This window comes from Astyanax mexicanus, chromosome 6, assembly GCF_023375975.1.
Source record: "Astyanax mexicanus isolate ESR-SI-001 chromosome 6, AstMex3_surface, whole genome shotgun sequence".
NCBI classification, from domain to species: Eukaryota; Metazoa; Chordata; class Actinopteri; order Characiformes; family Acestrorhamphidae; genus Astyanax; species Astyanax mexicanus.
The window spans coordinates 22211379-22230862 of record NC_064413.1 but is presented as its reverse complement, the minus strand read 5'-3'; the positions used below and the strand labels follow the sequence as shown (position 1 = coordinate 22230862).

The window sequence follows — 19484 nt, the reverse complement described above, 5'->3', positions numbered from 1 at the left end:
GCACCAAATTTTTTTTTTTTTTTTTTTTTTTTAGACCTTTCGGTACTTAGTAGTACTGAAACATTTCTGTCACGGCCTTTTTGGAACCGAATTTTGACACCCAGCCTTGGTTTCACCCCTAATGTGTATTAAGGAAACACTTTCCACTGCATCACTTCCAATACTTCTGTTTAACATGTGTATCCTCTGTGCACTTTTTCTTTATCAGTCACCATTCTGTGATGAACTGAGTTCAGTGTTGTTTGGTCGACTGGGGAAATGACAATCACCAATCTCTAGAGAACAGAATCTGAAAAACAACAACAAAAGCCAATTCATTTGCTCAGAAGGAAGTTTGATGAAATGGCCAACAGCATTAGGCTGGAGTCCAAATGGTTAGAACGAGCTCAAGGCTAGAGCTGACAGAATTGTAAGCAAAGTTAAAGTTGGCAGGTTTGTTGAAGCCTGAAGTTTTTGAGTTTGTGATGAGCAGACATGGTTGGGTGGGCATTTTTGAAAGCCTGTCTAAAACTTTCCCCTCGGGGGTCCTTCACCTCTTTGCTCGAGCCAAAGAAAGAGGCAGCAAGTTGATGCATTTTATATGTCACTGTTTAATTAATTATATGATACAGATATACATACATTAGCAGAAAAAAAAACTTTACCCAGAGTTGAATCTCAGGCATTTCCAAAATAAATATTTGACACTGTCACCATATATATGTTATTTTGTGCTCTAGAAAAAAAAAAAGAATGTAGACATGTATTTTTTTTATTTTACTACTGAATATATATGTGGATCTAGTTAATATTAAGGTACTGACACAAAGCAAAAACAAAAATAATATCAGTTTGGAATTTTTGTTCTTTGATATGAGCTCAGACAGGAGAGGTATAGAGCAGGACAGTAAAAACAGTGTTCATTAAAAATACCTAAAATGTACGTAAAATGTTCACACACATTCTCACATTATTCCCAACACAGATAAAAGAGCAAGCACACAGGAGAGAAGTCGGAGGCAGGAGGAGGGTGAGGGAACGGACGGCCCGACGGAGGCTGAGCAGAGATCACAGCGGAGCAGGAACCAGCAGCTGTAGAAGACAAAACAACAGCAAAGGTAAAAAAAAAAAAAAAAAATATAATAATAAATAACCCTAAAAAACATTTGACATGGTGTGGGATAGATAAACATATTAGGCAACAAGTGAACAGTCAGTTGTTGAAGATAATCTGTTGGAAACGGGAAGAATGAACTCTTAGTCTAATTTCCAAAACCTTAGTTCTGGGTTTTGGGTTCTGCAACTAATGACTATTTTGGTAGTCGACTAATCTGCTAATAATTTTTTCGATTAGTTGATTAGTCAAGCCCTCCACCTCTAAAAAACAACAGAAAAACGGCATTTAAATGCCCACATGTTGTTTAAACGTAAAGAGTACTCATATTTAGTGAGTAAATATGTAATCTGTTGTGTTTAGGTGCTTTTGGATACACAGACCAAGTCTCCTCTGTCCCCAGCACTTTGTGTAATCGACAATTAATTAATTAATTAATCGACAATGAAATCTGTAGTCGACAAATTTAAATAATAGACATTGTCGATTATATCGACTAATCGTTGCAGCCCTCTATACAGTATATGATGCAGGTGTGTAGTTAAGACGTTTAAAATTTCCAAACAATATATAAGAATATATAATATATATAAGATATAAGAATTATATCTTAACCTACAAATGATGAATGGATGGGGTGATAAAAGAACAGGATTGGGTGATGATGAGGGAAGGCTTAAGGGATAGGTTGATGGAGGAGGGAGGGACAGGTGGGTGATGAGGTAGGGAGGGACGGGGGTATGATGAGAGAAGGATCTTGTATCACCCCCCATCCATACCTCCCTTCCTCCTCACCGTATCTCTCAACCCATCCCTCTCATCACCCCATCCCTCCTTTATAATTCCACCCTATCCAACTTTCCCTCCCTTATCAACCCATCCATCCCTTCCTCCTTACCGTATCTCTCAACCCATCCCTCTCATCACTCCATCCCTCCTTCTTTATCCCATCTTATCCAACTTTTCCTCCCTCCCTTCCTCCTCAAATTATCTCTCCGCCCCTCGCCCTCTGTTCTTCTCTCCCTTAGCCCATCTCTCCTTCTTCTTCCTCCCTCCTTTATCACCACATCCCTTCCTCATCACCCCATCGCTCCCTCAAATCACCATCTTTCCATCTTCATCCCACCCTTTCCACCTCTCTCTCACCCTCCCTCCCTCCCTCACTCCACTTCCTCTTTGTGATCACTCCATCCCTCCCTCTTCATCCCACCCTATCCACCTTTTCTCCCTCACTCATCATCCCATTCATGACCCAACATTTCCAAATATACTGATAACATATGTCTGCAAATGACCAGACACACAAATATCTACACCTGAAATAACCACATACACAAATTTGTAAAAAGCAATTTGTACTTTTTCTTTATCCCTCCAAAATGTACCGGTGGTTTGGTGAGTGTTTATGATTGGTAGTAAAGTTTTAATTAAGTCCAGGCTGGAGTTCTGAGAGTTTAGAACATAAGTGGCTCATTAATCACTCAACTGGGTGGTTCAGTAAAGGGCAAGGCTCATCACTTTTATCTGAAACCATCATCCCTCCAAGTTCACCAACAGCAAACTCTTAACTGACTTAAACTGAAATTTTTACCTAAATCAGTCTCTTCTGCTGATGCCCATCCTTTGATGTGAAATGAAGCATGTGCTGTAATGGGCAGCAGCAGTAGTTCCTGCATCATGAAGTGGCTGTAGTTCACTAGCACACACTGTAACGTGAAGTATACCGCACACTGATAGTTATAGTGTGCATCATTTAGCTGCACTGGAGTGGAACATTTAAACATCTGTTAAAAAAAAGAAAAAAATCTGGATATTTTCCAATTACTAATCTTACACTAATTGCCAAAAACACTCCTACTAATTAGCAAATTCTGTTACTTTATGTTGCTTCTATTGCTGACACAGAGGTTTAACTGCACACACACACACACACACACACACACACACCTCGTTTTATCTCCATAGAACAGCACTACCAATAAAATGAGCCATTAAAGCTCTGGAATAGCCACACATTAGCCTAGGGTCACTGTGCCCAATGCCAAATTCTGCCTACAGCAGTAGTGGGCACTTCTCATCCGAGAGTTCAACCAATACTATGGGGATAAACTTATGCGAATCCAGATTCCATCCTCCAGTTTAAGCACCTGACATCACTAATGATCTTGTGGAGGAATGCAATCAGCATAGTATAGTATGTATAACAATAATACAGCATACCATATTTTTTGGATCATAAAGGACACCGGATTATAAGGCACACTGAAATATAACAATAGCACAAAATGAACTTAAAAGAAAACAAATTAATAAGGACCACAAAAAAATATTTAAATAAACAAACCAATAAACAAACAAAAACCATAAGGCCCAGTATACACACTTAAATAAACCAAATCCAAAATAATAAACACTACACTACAAGCAAGGCAAATGCGAAGAAGATTAAATGGCCAAGACAAATGAGGCTTTCTCTTTGAAGGAATGAAAAATGAATAACAAAATTTAATAATAACAGAAAAATAGATATCAAATTAGAAAATAAACAAGTAAACTAAACCCAAAAACTAACAAAAACACAATGTAACGAATTGCAAACGATAAAAACTCAAAACAAAAGTAGAAAAACAATAAACTAATACTACTAAAAATAATAAGGAGCAGCTGGCAGCCTGAAAATGTAAATACAACACAGAGCACCGTGTGCCACATAAAATCCCAGAATACAAACATACGGCACACTAGATTATAGATTTAAGGTGCGCCTTATAGTTCGAAAAACACTGTAAATAAAATGACAGCGTAACCACCAGGCCTAGCAACATCACAGCAAACACTTACTAACCACTTAGCAACACCATAGCAACCATGTAGCATCATCATAGCATCCACCTTGGATTTCATTAAAATTACCTGGTAACAGCAATGTAATAGCAACCACCTTACAAACACTTTCCACGGCAACCATTAACCAACACCATAAACAACATAAGGTCCCACAACATACCAACCACCTAGCAACCAAAAAAGCAACTATTTAGCAACACCAGAGCAACTATTTACACCACAGTGACCACCTAATAATCACTTAGCAACAGGAAACCTTGGATACCAATGCAACCACATTGTACTGTTTTGAAAAAATGATAATATATATATTTATAAAGTATGATTTATAAAGTAAAGTATGCAGCTGGGTGGTGGTGGAGGGGTTTAGCTAACTACGTTAAGTAAAGCTAAGCTAAGTAAACAAAACTGTAATAATAAAAAAAGACTTTCTCTTTTAAAGTCAAACGAGTGCTGAATGTAAGTCTACACAGATTTTTTTCCTAATAAACTGTTTATTTGGGTGAGTAAAGCGCTTCTATTTATCTACAGTAATCTTAGATATCTGAATTTCTATAGCACTAGTGCTAACAAACTGCTAGCGGTTAGCAGCTAATGCTGCCCAACAGCACTACACTGAGGAGCCCTGAGTAAGCCAGGGTGATATTAGCTAGCGGGTCGTCCCACATAGCTTCTTTTAACACGGTAAACAAGCAGCAGAAAGAGCTAGCATAGTTAGTGATTCTGCTAATGCTGCTCCAGCACTGCTAGCCGATAATACTCACCTCTGAACTGGGAAATAGAGGTAAAATAGAGGTTAGCAGCTAATGCTAATGCTACTTCAGCCCTAGTGCTGGAGAACGAAACTGAAACACCTGTATAACATTATAGTTCAGTGGAATGGCTTTACTGCTTCTTACAACCTGACTGGTGCACTGATGATTTTTGGGAAAATAAAAGGATTTTGCCTTATAGTGCAAAAAAAAAAAAAAGTCATTTTCAACTTGACTTCAAAAAGATGTATTTTCAACTTTCACTTTCAACCTAAATAGAACATAGTTTTAGTAATAAGCTCTGATGTTTTTTTTTGTTTGTTTGTTTTTTACACAAATCTTTAACCTTTCTTTCATTGAAGACTCACTCTGGAGCGCCCTCTAGTGTCTGACAAACCCAGAACACACTCAAGTGGGTACTCTTCTCTCTACCACTAAGTTCTGTGCTACCTACTACTCTACTACTCCCCTATACCGCCTGCATCATTACCACACGTCCATTACCCGCCTTTCACTGCACTTAGATATAAACACACTGTCCATCTCAACTCCCACAACACCCTGCTGCTGCTGCTGCCCACTGCTCACGGTTCCAGCTCACGTCCCAGAGTGTGATCAGGGACAATGACTCTGAACGAAAGAGAGAGAGAGAGAGAGAGAGAGCGCAATCTGTGAAATAAGAGCAAGTGGACCTGCAGCCATTTTCTGAAGGAGTGATGGCCGTGACGCATTTCTCACTACTGTCACTACGTCCCCAAGCCATGTCTCAGCGATCCACTCAGACAAACACACACACACACACACACACACACACACAAAGTATAAAGTGTGTGATCAGCAGCACTGCAGGCACTGGGCAAGGCTACAGGGACAAACTGTAAAGAGATGGAGGAAAAGTGTTAAGCGTAGGAGGACGGTATGGAGTAAGAGAGGATACGCCAGTGCGCCTGCAGGGCGACCTCTGCTCCTCACAGATACTGCCTGCTTTTTATTTTGGTCAAAATGTAATTTCTGGTGTCATCAAAAAAAAAAGAAGAAAAAAAAAGCTGTCAAACAATGTGTACAAGACCTGTATGTATGTTTTTTATATATATAAAATTATGTCTGTTAATAAAGATTGTATAGAATGGAGAACTTATGTTGGTATAGTTTAATAACTATAAACAATAAAGCATGAGAGGAAGTGCTATAACGTGTAATATTGGCACTGGTGTGCTGTGGCCATTGATCAGCAGAGCAATGCCAATATTACACGTTATAGCACAAACCTTGAGTGTATTATTGTGATTATACCACATATCTATTATCAATGTTTATTGAAAGATTTTGAGTTAAACAGGATGAGAAAATATGATGTTTATTTATAAACACTCCGCGAATTAAAATAGTTCCATTGCTGCTCTGTTTGTAGCTGCTGGGCTTTTTGGATTGTAAGCGCAGCATCATTGCTAGATTACCTGTATGTGATGGAGTAATACATGGAGAGATTCAGTTACAGTGCATTACCAGCTGATAATGTCACTCATAGAATGCCTCTCAGCCAATCACATTGTAGGGTCAGAACAAGCTGTGGTATAATTACACAATTATTCACTCAAGGCTCCTGCTATAACGAAAACAGATACTGGCACTGGTTTACTGCACTCATAGGCACAAGATCTGAGGTGATAGTCAGGTTATATTATGTAATCTTAAGGCTCACACACTGTTAAATATTAAGAACTCACTTTAATGAGAGGCTGAAATTTGCCATGGGACAATGAGAGTTCATTTTATGGAAGTGATATAGCATGAACCTCAAACATGTCTCTTAAGTTCGTTAAAAAATATATATATATCAGTTATGAAATAAAATAAAATGTGCCAATTCCACACTGGTGAACCAGCCTACAGAAATTACTTCAAAAGGGCATTTGACAGCTCATCCAGGAGGTCCCAAAAGATCCAAAACAAAATCTAAACAACTGTAGGCCACACGTCGTACCTCAGTTCAGGTCAGTGTTCATGATTCAATAATAAGAAAGAGAAAGAGAAAATGGTTCCCAGGCAAAATACAATGCTGACCCAAAAAGAACACAAAGGCCCATCTCACCTTTGCCAACAAACATCTTGATGATCCCCAGGAATTTGGGAAAATATTCTGTGGACTAATGTGACAAAAGTAGACATTTTTTGGAAGGTGTGTGTCCCGTTACATCTGGCGTGAAATTAACATTTTTTTCTGGAAAAAAGCATCATACTGAATGTGAATCATGGTGGTGGTAGATTGATGATCTGGGGCCGCTCTGCTGCTGTAGGACCTGGACAATTGTTGTATTTATTGGGACCATTAATTGTGCTCTCTACCAAGAAAGATAATGAAGAATATTGTATGACCATCAAGCGTAATTGGCCTCTGCAGCAAAACAAATACTATATGTTGTATTTATAAAGCTCTGGAAAAAAATCAGAGAGTGCTTTATTTTCTGAAACAGTTTCTCTCATTTTGCTATTTTAAGGTTTATGTTTGAGTAAAATGAACTACGAACCACATTTCTCCCAAATTTCACATAAAAATAGTCATTCAGAGCATTTATTTGCAGAAAATGAGAATAGACTGAAATAACAAAAAAGATGCAGAACTTTCAGACCTCAAATAATGCAAAGAAAAAAAGTTCATATTCATAAAATTTTAAGGGTTCAGAAATTAATATTTGGTGAAATTTTAATCACAGTTGTCATGCATTTTGGCATGTTTTCCTCCACCAGTCTTACACACTGCTTTTGGATAACTTTATGCCACTTCCTGGTGCAAAAAATTCAAGCAGTTCAGTTTGGTTTGATGGTTGTGATCATCCATCTTCCTCTTGATTATATTCCAAAGGTTTTTCAATTTGGTGAAATCAAAGAAACTCATCACTTTTAAGTGGTCTCAAATTTTTTTCCAGAGCTGTATATATATATTGTATTGTTTTGTGTCTTCACTGCCTGTAAAGACACAAAGCGAAATGTTTATTTCTGAAGCTTATTCTTCACTCGAGCTTTTGTGGAATTGTGCACGTCGTTTATTGAAATGGCTCGTACCGTAATTGTTATTGTTCTCTCACACCTATAATTGTTATTGGCACATGCTATGCTTTGCAATATTGTTTCAAAAGCAGGAAAACAACTGTTACTAAACGTCTCATATGGATTCTGAGATACCAACAAAGAGAAAATTGTGAAATGATAGTCTGCCAAAGAAAGGAGGGGGCACTTAATGAGCAGGCGTGAACATGAAAAGAAAAAAGGAAGAAAGAGCGAGAGAGAGAGAGAGGATGAGTAATAGCTGAACAGCGCGCTGGCTGGGAAAGAGGAATCTGTCCATCAGATCTGATGTCAGTATATCCACTGTGTGGGAATGTTGGCCGAGAACAGCACACTGAGTGGGAGGGAGAGAGAGAGAGAGTAAAGAAAGAGGGGGAGAGGAAAAGAAGTGGGAAGAGACGAGAGAGAGAGAGAGCGCAAAGAAGGGAGGGGACAGAAACACTCAGTGGTAAGAATGGATGAAGGGGACTGAAGGAGGGGGTATTTGGGGAGGACTTGGGAGGAGGGGGGGCAGCAGGGAGGAGAAGAACACCTGCTTTGAAGCGACAGAGATCAGAGGGCACCCTCCTCTCGCGCTGATTCTCAGGCCAAGATCCAGGCTCTGTTGGCTATATCCACATCAAAGCCCGCTGCCTCCCTGCCACCACGGGGAGAAGCTCCCCCAGCACCCAGCAGCTCCTGCCTGCCAGCTCCACCTCCACCCACCAGCACAAGCACCCTGCTGTACTACAACACAGAGCCAGGGGGAGCTAGAGAGCCTCCGACAGCACCTGCAGCCTTTCGACTGTGCCTAATTATAGTGATGCGTGGAACTGTCTGTATCACTTATTCATACATACATTCAGTTCTACTTCAACAAGTCAGTGAAAGTTAACCTCTGTCCCTCTATCAGTCATATTACAGTAAGAGAAGGGGTCAGCTGAATGACTGAAAAAAAGAAATAAACTAAATTGTACAAGGAATTTCAGAGTAATGTTCATTTTTTTTGGAAGATTTTTATTTACCACTTATTTTATCAGATCTACAGTGTTAACTTTTTCATCTTTTTATCAAACACAGAACACAAACACAAAAAAATAACTGACATTATTCTTATTTTACAATTAAAATATTATCATCAATTCATTTTCAGATCTACAGTGTTAACTTCTGCCTTTTTATCACACACAGACACACAAAAATGACTTTAGTTAAATGAGTATTAGTTTTATTTATTATTAAGTTACAATTAAAAGATGATCAACAATTCATTTTCAGATCTTCAGCCTAACTATATCTGTAGAAATGGAAATGTACATTTGTCATATTTTATGAATGTAGACTTATTTTTCAGCTCTAATTTAGTCAACACACTGTGAATGGCTGCAATTTTGCAAACATTATATATTGGGCTGCACAATATTAGTACAAATGAAAAATTACATATAATTATTACTTAGAATTATTTTTTAGTATTATTAAAAATATAAGCTGTAACCTTGCCATTTTTACTTAATTACACAAATAATTTCTTTTGAATTAGTAATTTTTTTGTGTTGCATTATTTAATTTTCATAGCTTTATTTTAGGATTTTCTGAAAAAAATATTCAAGTATTTAAATTGGTCATGTGCAGTTTGGAATGATAATTATAATAAATAATGTATTACCGTATTTTTCACACTAAAGGTGCACTTAAAATCCTTTAATTTTCCCAAAAATCATCAGTGGACCTTATAATCTTATGAATGAAGTTTACCAGTCAGGTACTAAGAAGTAGTAAAGCCACTCTGCTGAAGTATAGCATCATACAGGAGTTTCAGTTTAATAGCATTAGCATTAGTTGCTAACCGTGCATAGCACTAGCTCTTTCTCCATTCAAAGCTATATAGTATCAGCCTGTAGCCTGCTGCTAAGCCTAGACTAGTACTGCTGGAGCAGCATTAGCATTACCTACTGACCGTGCTAGCTCTTTTGTTGTTCAGAAGTGAGTATATGGGACTGTTGACTGCTTGTTTACCTTGTTAAAACAAGCTACGTGGGATGAACCGCTAGCTAATATCTCCCTGGCTTACCAAAACACTCAGGGTTCCTCAGTGTAGCTCTGTCAGGTGGCATTAGCTAACGGTTAGCCGCTAATGCGCCAGCCATAGTACTAAAGAAACTCAGGAAATTTAAGCTTATATGCTGTAAACAAACAGAAAGCGCTTTACTCACCCAAATAAACAGTTTTAGGAGATAAATCTGTATAGATTAACATCCAGCACTCATTTGATTTTTAAAAGAAAGCCTTTTTTTACAGTTTTGTTTTCTTAGCTTAGCTTTACTTAAATTAGTTAGCTAAACCCACCACCACCCAGTGGAGAGACCTGCTGCATTAGAAGTTCCTTATAGTGTCTCATAAAATGTGCCTTACAATCCAGTGCGCTTTCTGTTTGAAAATAGACCAGAAAATAGACGTTCATTGATAGTGCACCTACACCTACACCTACAGTGTGCCTTATAGTGTGAAAAATACGGTACACTGCTATTCTGCATGAAAATAAATGAAAAAATACATAAGATTAAGTGTTTATAAACACTTTTAACAAAATTAAGTGGATATAAACACACAGCAGTTTGGAAATGTGCTGTGTTTTTTATTAAAAGAGCATATTGTGTGGTAAGATATTTAGCAAGCAGTTAAAGTTAAGTTAAACTTAATGATAAAGGACAAACAGGTCCTGAGGCCAAACCAACTTCTCTACAGCTACTGCTCCAGAGACCCTGTACCAGTGACCACATTAACAACCCAGTCAAACACTGACCTCAGTCTGCAATGACTAATTGTTTATCTGATTTGATCTGGAGAGAGTGCAGAAGGGAACATAATAACCTGTGGAAAGTTCTCACATCAAATATCAGCACTTAACTTTAAGCTCGACCACGTATCTTTTTTTTTTCCCCTCTCTGATAGAAAAATGCTACATGATTTGGAAGTCAAACACTTTTTCCAGGCAAATCAATGTGGACATATGGGCCCCTGCACTCTGTAGGCATCCGTCATGCCCCATTTCCACACTCAACGTCCAGATGCCTGCTGCTGATAGCTCATATCAATCACAGCCAAGTGCTCTCCACAGGCCAGGTATTGATTGGCAGGGGGGAATGAATCGCACCTCGGTACCACACTGGACGCAGTGCCAGCTCCCTTGATGGAGAAAGAGCGCCGGGGTGCTACACAGGACACAGCCTGGTGAAAGTGCTTCAGCTACTAGCTGCAGCTGTCAAAACAAAAACCTGAAACCTGAGTACTGACTGAATTTAAAGAAGAAATGTTAATCTGAAGGCTTATACACCTACCTCAGCTGGAAGAATATTTATTTTATTTTAGGAACAATGATAACAATCAGTCTCACTTAGAATTTTTACTTGATTTTAAGTAATTTGACTTAAAGCTCCACTAGGTAGGATTGAGATTTTGTGCTTGTGGGCTCCCCCTGCAGTTGCAGAGTGTATTAAATGTATATTGCACTGTCGTAAATCCAACTTATACCTCACATATTTACACTCTGGTTGTTTTAATAACCTTTTAACTCTCTTATTAACATTTTAAGCTCCTTACAAAACAGAAATACCCACTGATTTACTTGTAATCTGTCTTTATCTGGAGCTTCTCCAGTACAGCACAGACAAACAGCACAATAGATTTGTTCGAATTTAGTCAACAAATTCTAATGATTCAGTTCATCTAAAAGAGCTGCTGTGCCGATCACTACTAGGTAGCTTCTGTAAAGAATTAACCAACTCCAAATAGCGGGTTTTTGTAGTCCTTGTAGAACTGTTAGAACTACATACAGGTCGGAAAGCAGGTCGCAGTTCTGGAAAGAGGCGCAGTTCTCGCGAGCGTTGGTCGCGGCCGCCTAGGAAAACTTACAGATTCTGGTTTTAGCTCAGAGGAGCCCGGCACAGAGGCGAGAGCACTGCTATTACACCTCAATGTAGCACTGCAGTGAGTTTCAAGCTGTAATTTCACTTCTTTACAAAGTTCAATAATCAATGAAATCCTACCTAGTGTGCCTTTAAAATAAGCACATAAAATCACCTGTCAAGCTATTCTGATTCTTGTTTTTGAATTTATAATATAAAATCAGGGATTTTTACTCAAATCAGTTCTTACGTCAAAGATTTTGAGATTTTAGGATTATGCTTATTTTAAGAAATCTTTCTAAGAAAAATGGTCTCCAAAAACTCAATTGGCAGATTTAGTTGCTTAATATAGTTATATATGCTCAATTCTTTCTCAGTTAATTGTTTGCAGTGTAGCATGATATAATCCAGTTAAATTTAGACTGCAAAAATGAATTTAATCCACTAAAAGTGTATTATTTCATTGGCAGATTTTTTTTTGCTTGTTTTAAGCATTATTTCTTGAATTAAACAAAGTTATCTGCCAATACAATAAGGCACTTTTTATATATTAAATCACTTAAATTGTGTTGTTCATTTTTATAATACTACTTTTAGTAATATCAGATTTTTAGGCTATGTTTTAGAGGAATTTACTCTGCCTGGATGGAAAGATTTATCTGGATAGGGTTTTTATTGAACGATAAGAAGCCGGAATGAAAACAAGCTGTGTTTAATTGGAGTAACAAGGCTATTTTTAAAATGCAAAAAAGTAGAAAGTTCAGATAACTGTGAAAATGTAAGGAGTAGAAGTAAAAAGAAGTACAAAAATATATATTATTATTATTTTTTTTTTATAAAGTAAGGAAGTATTTGTACTTCATCTACTCATCCAGAGAGAGCAAGACCAATTCTTCTCTCTCGGACTCTGGCTGCTGATGGCGAGCAAAATGCCCTGTGATTTAAACATGTCACTCTAGATTTGATGCAATCATAGATTCCCCAGACTAAGATATATCTGTACAAATCTGATTGTAATAAAATTTCAAATCACCTTCAAATGTGTTTTTATGTGGTTTCTGTTTGTCCAGACAAAAAAAAAATCCACCTGGATACAATATGTATATACCATAATACCAACCTGTGCTGGCAGTCTCTATACAGTCATAGTTGATGTCAAACTCATGCTATATCACGCCACTGCTGATATAAAAAAAAAAAAAAAAAAATTGGCTTTAATCACTGTAGTTATTTAAATGTGTAAGTGTATTATTAAACACGTGAAAGCTCTTTAGCAGCTCAGCAGAAGTGATATATTTATTTTTAATGTTAATAGACAGGAATACATTTCTCTGCTTCTCTCTATATATCCATAAATACTGTTTTAAACAACCACCTTGCACCTCCAGACAGCTGTATTATACTGTGCTCTTTAGGGACACTTAATATTTATGAGCACCCACTTATGGATTTAAGATGCAAAACATGAACTCATACTGCGGCTGCTACCTATCATATATTAATCATATATTTACACTTAAAAAAAAACACAAAAAGAGCTAAAATTATGTTCATAATAAACTCAATAAATCACATTCATCAGGCAATTAGTCTTAATTATATTCAGATTGTTAGCCCAAATCCAATCTGACATTTAGGTTTTTGATCAGTCTGGACAGCCAGAAACCACATGAAATCTAATTCTGTAAATCAGATCCAAACCATTTTTCATGGTGGTTTGAAATGCACACTAAAATTGACACTATTAAATTAACCCTTACATATTTTGCAAAATAACACTGCCCTGGAGTACATATCATCCCAATCTCTAGAGTGTTTAAATAACTTAAATTTAATGTAAATTTAATATCATATGGAATAAAATGTTAACTTTATATATTTAATTTGTGTGTAAAATGTTTTTAGTAGAACAACCTTTATAGGGGTCAATATAATTATGATTTCATATGTAGACAGTGTTCATTTTAATTTATTTTGTATATTTATATACAGCTCTGGAAAAAAAATAACAGGCCACTTAAAAATGATGAGTTTCTTTGATTTTGAAAACCTCTGGAATATAAACAAGAGGAAGATGGATGATCACAAGCCATCAAACCAAACTGAACTGCTTGAATTTCTGCACCAGGAGTAAAGGCATAAAGTTGTCCAAAAGCAGTGTGTAAGACTGGTGGAGGAGAACATGCCAAGATGCATGAAAACTGTGATTAAAAACCAGGGTTGGTAGTCTATTAAATTTTTCCAGAGCTGTACATTATTTCCAGTTTTTTTTTATTTACAGCCTGTTATTTTCCCAAAATGATATGCCAGAAAATCTAAATGAGATTCTAAAATGTTAGCTTTACCAGAAAATTACCTATTTATTCTGGGCAAACTTAATATATAACAGGAGAGAACAGGAAAGACTCAATCAAATCAAACAGTGATTCTCTCATAATCACTCGATCACTCTCCAGTGGAGACCCTTATCCAACATGCAACCCAACACAAAGAGGGCAAATAACATTCTACCAGTGTATCTTACTCTTCTAAACAAACATATAAACACAACCACATACTCAAAACACATAAAAACCCCTAAACAAGGTATAATGCTGACTGCAGAGCATGCTGGGAGTTATGCAAAATCAAGAGGCAGTGTACACTGGGTGGAGTTGAGTAACACAAACTCTGAGAATGGTTCAACACTGATGGTTAGACTGTAACACTGAGGATTTTACTGATTGCTTAAAATACTTAAATCGGATTTTGATGTATTTTGTGTCACTCATTATTACATCGGTTTAACCTAATTACATTCTCTTCATTTACCCTACTTATTTCTTTTTCTGCATTTTAAACTTGGTATTTGAGCTGAGCTTCTTCCATAAAGAACCATACCATACAATTTTTATATATCAAAACAAATATGGCTCTTCTATAGCATTCCTGAAATAATATCTGCAGCACCTTTCTTTTTAAAAGCGTGTGCTGAAGTTAGAGGCTATATTTTTTCCAGTTGAAACATTATGTAAGCCTTCATTTCAGTAAGTAACAATATATATCTTGGCAATAAATATGTTGTGAACTTAAAAGAAAGTACAAATTCCTTAATAGAGATTACTGTATTCCATTCATCATAAGAATTTGAATTGATTCTACCAGACGCTTACCTTAAATTTACAATGCACTGATTAGTCAAATCCATGCATTGGCTAATTACTGGATATAATATTTCAGCACTGTCTTGTTTAAAACCTTTGACAGATCAACACCAGAAAATTTCACTAGAAAAGTTTTATTTTCATAACTTTCACTAGAATGTTTTTCAAAGTTTTTATTTCAGATCATTCATTATTAGAAGTGAAGCAAAGATCTTTTGGACGTGTGATGTCTGATGACACATTGTTAATTTTGGCATTTGTCTTGATATAGATAAGTGATTATTATGTAAATGCAGGGAATGAGGTGCCAAGATCACACGTCAAACACCTAGAAACGTCTCTATATTACATCATACACATTTTTGTCAGAAATAAGGAATAACAGTATTTGAGTCTGCTGCTTTTGAGACAGCAGCAGTATGTTGATGAACATTGTCCTGATGAAATACCTGTTGGAATTCAGTCAAGTTGTAAGGAGCAGTAAAGCAACTCCACTGAAGTACAGCGTTGTACAGGAGTTACAGTAAAGTTTCTCCAGCACCAAGACTGGAGCAGTACTAGGATTACCTGCTAACCGCTTAGCGCTAGCTCTTTCACCATTCAGAGGTGAGGACATCAGACTGTAGTCTTTTTAACATGTTAAAACATGTTTGTTCACCCAAATAAACAGTTTTCAGGAGAGAAATCTGTGTAGATTAACATTCAGCGCTTGTTTAACTTAAAAAAAATTGTATTTTTTGTTTACTTAACTTATCTTTACAGCGGTGAGGCGTGCTGAAATAGAAGGAAAACATGGCGACACCCCTGTTACTAGTGTCGCATTGCGCGCCTTATAATCCGGTGCACCTTATAGTGTGAAAAAATTGGTATTCCAACAGAATGATGCTCATCCACATACTGCTGCTGTCTCCAGAGCTTTCCTTAAAGGTACAGATACTGTTCCATGGCCCTGATCTATTCCTGATTGTAAAAAAAAAAAAAAAAAAGCGCAATGCTATTTGACATGCTATCAAAACTCCGCAACACACCGATCGCAAACTCTGCAGGAATGTTCAAACCGCATTGGGTGGGAGTAGTGTGGTGCTTTTCTGAGTAAATACAGTCAATATTCACTCGCTTTTAAGGAGAGTTTTGAATTTTCTCAGGTGCCTTACAGTTTGTCAGAGTAGCTCAGTACAGTCTTTACCTGGATATGGGTTTAGACCATTCTATCCTTCTCTACTGCGACGATGAATGCTCCAGAAACTGTCAATCCACCTATTTTATTTTTGCTGGCCATTAAAAAAAAAAAAAAAAAAAAAAAAAAAAAAACACTTCTTTAAGAGTTCTTGCTTCCTAGAGAACGCACAAGAGGCGAAGCTGCTTGCTGCTTGTGACGCGCTTCACCCTGAGCTCTATCAGCCTGAGCTCTAGCTATTGGACAGTGAGCAGTTTGGAGTGAGGGGCTCAGTGCTGATCAGGCTGCTATACTGACAGCTTAAGCCTTAGGCTAGGGAATGTGGGGTGCCTAGCACATTAAGGCAACCAATCAGCTTTAGGTAATCTTAGCTCTCCTGGAGACGGGGGCAGGAGGACGGACGAGGATGAGGCTGCCTCGCTCCACCACCGGGAGAAACATAGCAAGAAAAGGGACTGAACTGTTTTTTTTTTTTTTTTTTTTTGCTGTTTTTGTCATATTCCTTTCTTTTTTAGGCCTGTGCTGTGAGCTGCTGATATCATACAGGTTCAGGTTTGGAACTCCACAAACTCCAGCCCCAAACACACATGACAGTATCTGACATGAAAGCGTCAGGAAATGCTGCTTTCCTAAAGACTGGATGTAATTCCCCTGCCGGCAAACTTTAGAATGAGCTGACAGAGGCAAAAAAAAATAAGTAAAGGATTTTCATTTTTTAGCTGGTACTGGAAAATTTTCATTTTTCCTTTTTTTCCAGCATTTATCTCCAACAGACGTTCAGCTAGTCTTAAATGACTTAATTTAATTCTTAATTTTTTTATTTACAATAATTTTTTTACGACAATAATGTGTTTTAGGCAAAACATGGACCACTTAACTGCTCGTCTATCTCTGATTAGTCTATTGTTTCCTGAAAAAAAGAAAATGAATGGAACAAGGAACGCTGCGAAGAACGCTGCGATGCTCATTGCTATCTTACACCAGGTGCGCCACTTACAGATTACAGTCAACAAACGTACTTGTGTAATACTGCTAATACAAAGGCCTGTGCAAAAGGATATCCTTTAGTCCAACATTTAGATCCAAATATTATCCAGAGTTCTCCCTTCACTCATTCAGACCGACCCATTGGCTGCTCTACTCAATTCTTTAATTCAATTTGATTCAGGTTTGTGCATACATGTCATGGATATGCAGATTTGGGTTTGCTTAAAAACTGAGAGCTTTTTAGAAGGTAGAACTGAAAGGGGGACTGCAAAAAAAACTATGTGCAAAAAAGCCCAAATCCAAAAACTTTAGAAAAGTGTAAAATCATAACATAAAGAAGAAAATAAGAAAATTAAATTGATTGAAGTACTTGAGTAGAGTTCTTGAGTCCTACTAAGTCACATATTGAACATATTGGGCTACATTCACATTACCAGGCTGAAGTGACTCAAATCAAATTTTTTTTCTAATCAGATTTGAGTCAGCTTCATATGTAGTCCTAAATCGGATACGTATCTGATCAATGGACGTGCAACATGAATGGGACTCGTCAAATCTGAATTCATGCATCTTTTTGCTTTTACACATGAACAGCAAAAGCAATCAGCCTGGCCTTTTTTCTCCTCCTTGACCTAAGCATGTACTTCAGACTATCTGTTTCCTGTTTCTCCACTCCAGCAAAAGATGCTCCACATATGAGCTGCTAACTCCATTTCCCTTTATGAAGCTACGAGTCGTCTCTCAAATATGACGTGTTTTTGTTGGTGGTGAACAAGGCAACGTTCATACACATGTATCAATGTGCACATGTGAGACATTTCAGGTACAGATTAGTTCACATTACGCACAGATACAGGCCACTTACATTTGGGAATGTGAACCCTCAGGATAGCCAAATCTGATTTAAAAAAATAAAATAAAAACTATTTGAGCAAAGTGGCTTGTAATGCCCTGGTGTTTCAGTGCAGGGCCAACCATCACATTAATTGAGTTATTTTATGTAAAGTGTGAGAGAACCCTAGAAGAGGTCACAAAGTGAAAAAGGGTTAAAATCCTGAGTCATAGAACATTGTCACCAATACTGAAATAGTCAACTGGAAAAAGAGAGCAAACAAACAAAAATACATAAACAGATAGTAAAAAGATATTGGATTTAAAAATAAACCAGAAAGCAGAGCACAGAGACTGTGAGCACACGGAAGCACAGTCAGAAGTAAACTCAGAAACTTCTCTCACTCAGAGCAGAGAGTGACTAATGTCTTGCATTAAGTTTGTTGTTTATTCCAGCCCGGAAGCAGTGAAATAACCCTATTAAATCAAGTAGTCACCCAGCCATTAATCTCAATGCAGCGAACTAGTTCCTCAAAGCTATGTGGTTTGGAATTTGCATGAGACGAGTTTACCCATAAAGCTTTGTCTAAGAAGATTTGACTCCAGCCTGAGAGCTTATTGTCACATTTTTGTTTTTTGTAGATGCGGATTCACCATTCCAGATTTAAGAAAAATAAACAACTCTGTCAGCCAGTTTTTTTCTTCTTCACCATCTGGTGTCAGATAATTATTGCTAAATAATGGAGCCAATAATGACCAATAATGAAGGAATTATCATGTATAAATGACATCATTTTGAAATCGTTTTCGTGATCATTTCTAACAGTAGAGCTGGGGTGACTCTGCTCATCACGAAGCACAACAACAATTTAAGCCAAGATTTAACTGTATTTTCTCTGCTTACGCACTGTTATCTAACAGCTGACTTAGCAGAGAAAGTAGGACAAGCACTTTTAAGTTCAAATTAGCTTTAGCATCATTAATAAAGTTTTGAAATGAAGGGTTTAACTAAAGTTTTGTCAGATAACTATTTTTTCTAATGTACTAAACACAATCATTCTACTTTGCGGTAGCTAACTAGCTAGCTATAGTACTGTCAGCAATACTCACTATTTTTTCTGAAGTGTTTTTCCCCCAAAGGTCACAAAAATCAAATATGAAACTTACTATAATCGTAAGCAAGCAAGGCAACAAAGTGATCAGGTACTAATGAGAATGAACTGGTTAAAAGTGTTTAAAAAGTGAAGCAAAAAAAGTAACTTGTTCCCTCTGGTGGCTGGCTGTTGTACAACTCTTAACCCCACCCAATCCCATGTAAGGAAATAGCACAAAAAATAAAGTTTAAAGGGGAAATATTATACCTCTTTTTAAGCAAGTTATAACAGGTGTATGGGTGTATACATATATAAGACATGTTCATAAATTTCTTTGCACAAAACCACTCTCACATAAATATATTTTACCAGCTCTATTCTTCTCAGACCCTTTGGTTTCAGTCCCTTTCAGTCACTTTCTTGCATGAGATGCATAAGATGTTGATAGCCAAGCATTAAGCGTTTACCACACAAACAAGCGAGTTCATGCTTATCTACAATAAAGAAAGTACCTACAGCTCCCCTCATCTGCTGACTTTGCCACAGACAGTAGGTAAAGATCCCTTAGTCAGACAAAGTCTGCTAGTTAATCCTTGTTAATCCTGTG

The 19484-nt window shown here is 37.2% G+C and overlaps 1 protein-coding gene and 1 long non-coding RNA gene across 4 annotated transcripts in view; one reads left to right on the top strand and one right to left on the bottom strand.

Moving 5' to 3' along the window:
• The window catches only part of LOC125802354 (uncharacterized), a 63163-nt gene that overhangs the window by 33367 nt on the left and 10312 nt on the right, over window positions 1-19484 (top strand). Inside the window, exon 2 of the long non-coding RNA XR_007439395.1 lies at window positions 965-1097. This is a non-coding gene — a long non-coding RNA (uncharacterized LOC125802354). The remainder of the gene's footprint in view (window positions 1-964; window positions 1098-19484) is intronic.
• Window positions 571-19484, bottom strand: part of tsnare1 (T-SNARE Domain Containing 1) — a 283761-nt gene continuing 264847 nt past the window's right edge. For all 3 annotated transcript variants that reach the window (XM_049480129.1, XM_049480130.1, XM_022673881.2), the window contains one exon: window positions 571-1071. The gene's annotated coding sequence lies outside the window, so the exon portion shown is untranslated. The remainder of the gene's footprint in view (window positions 1072-19484) is intronic.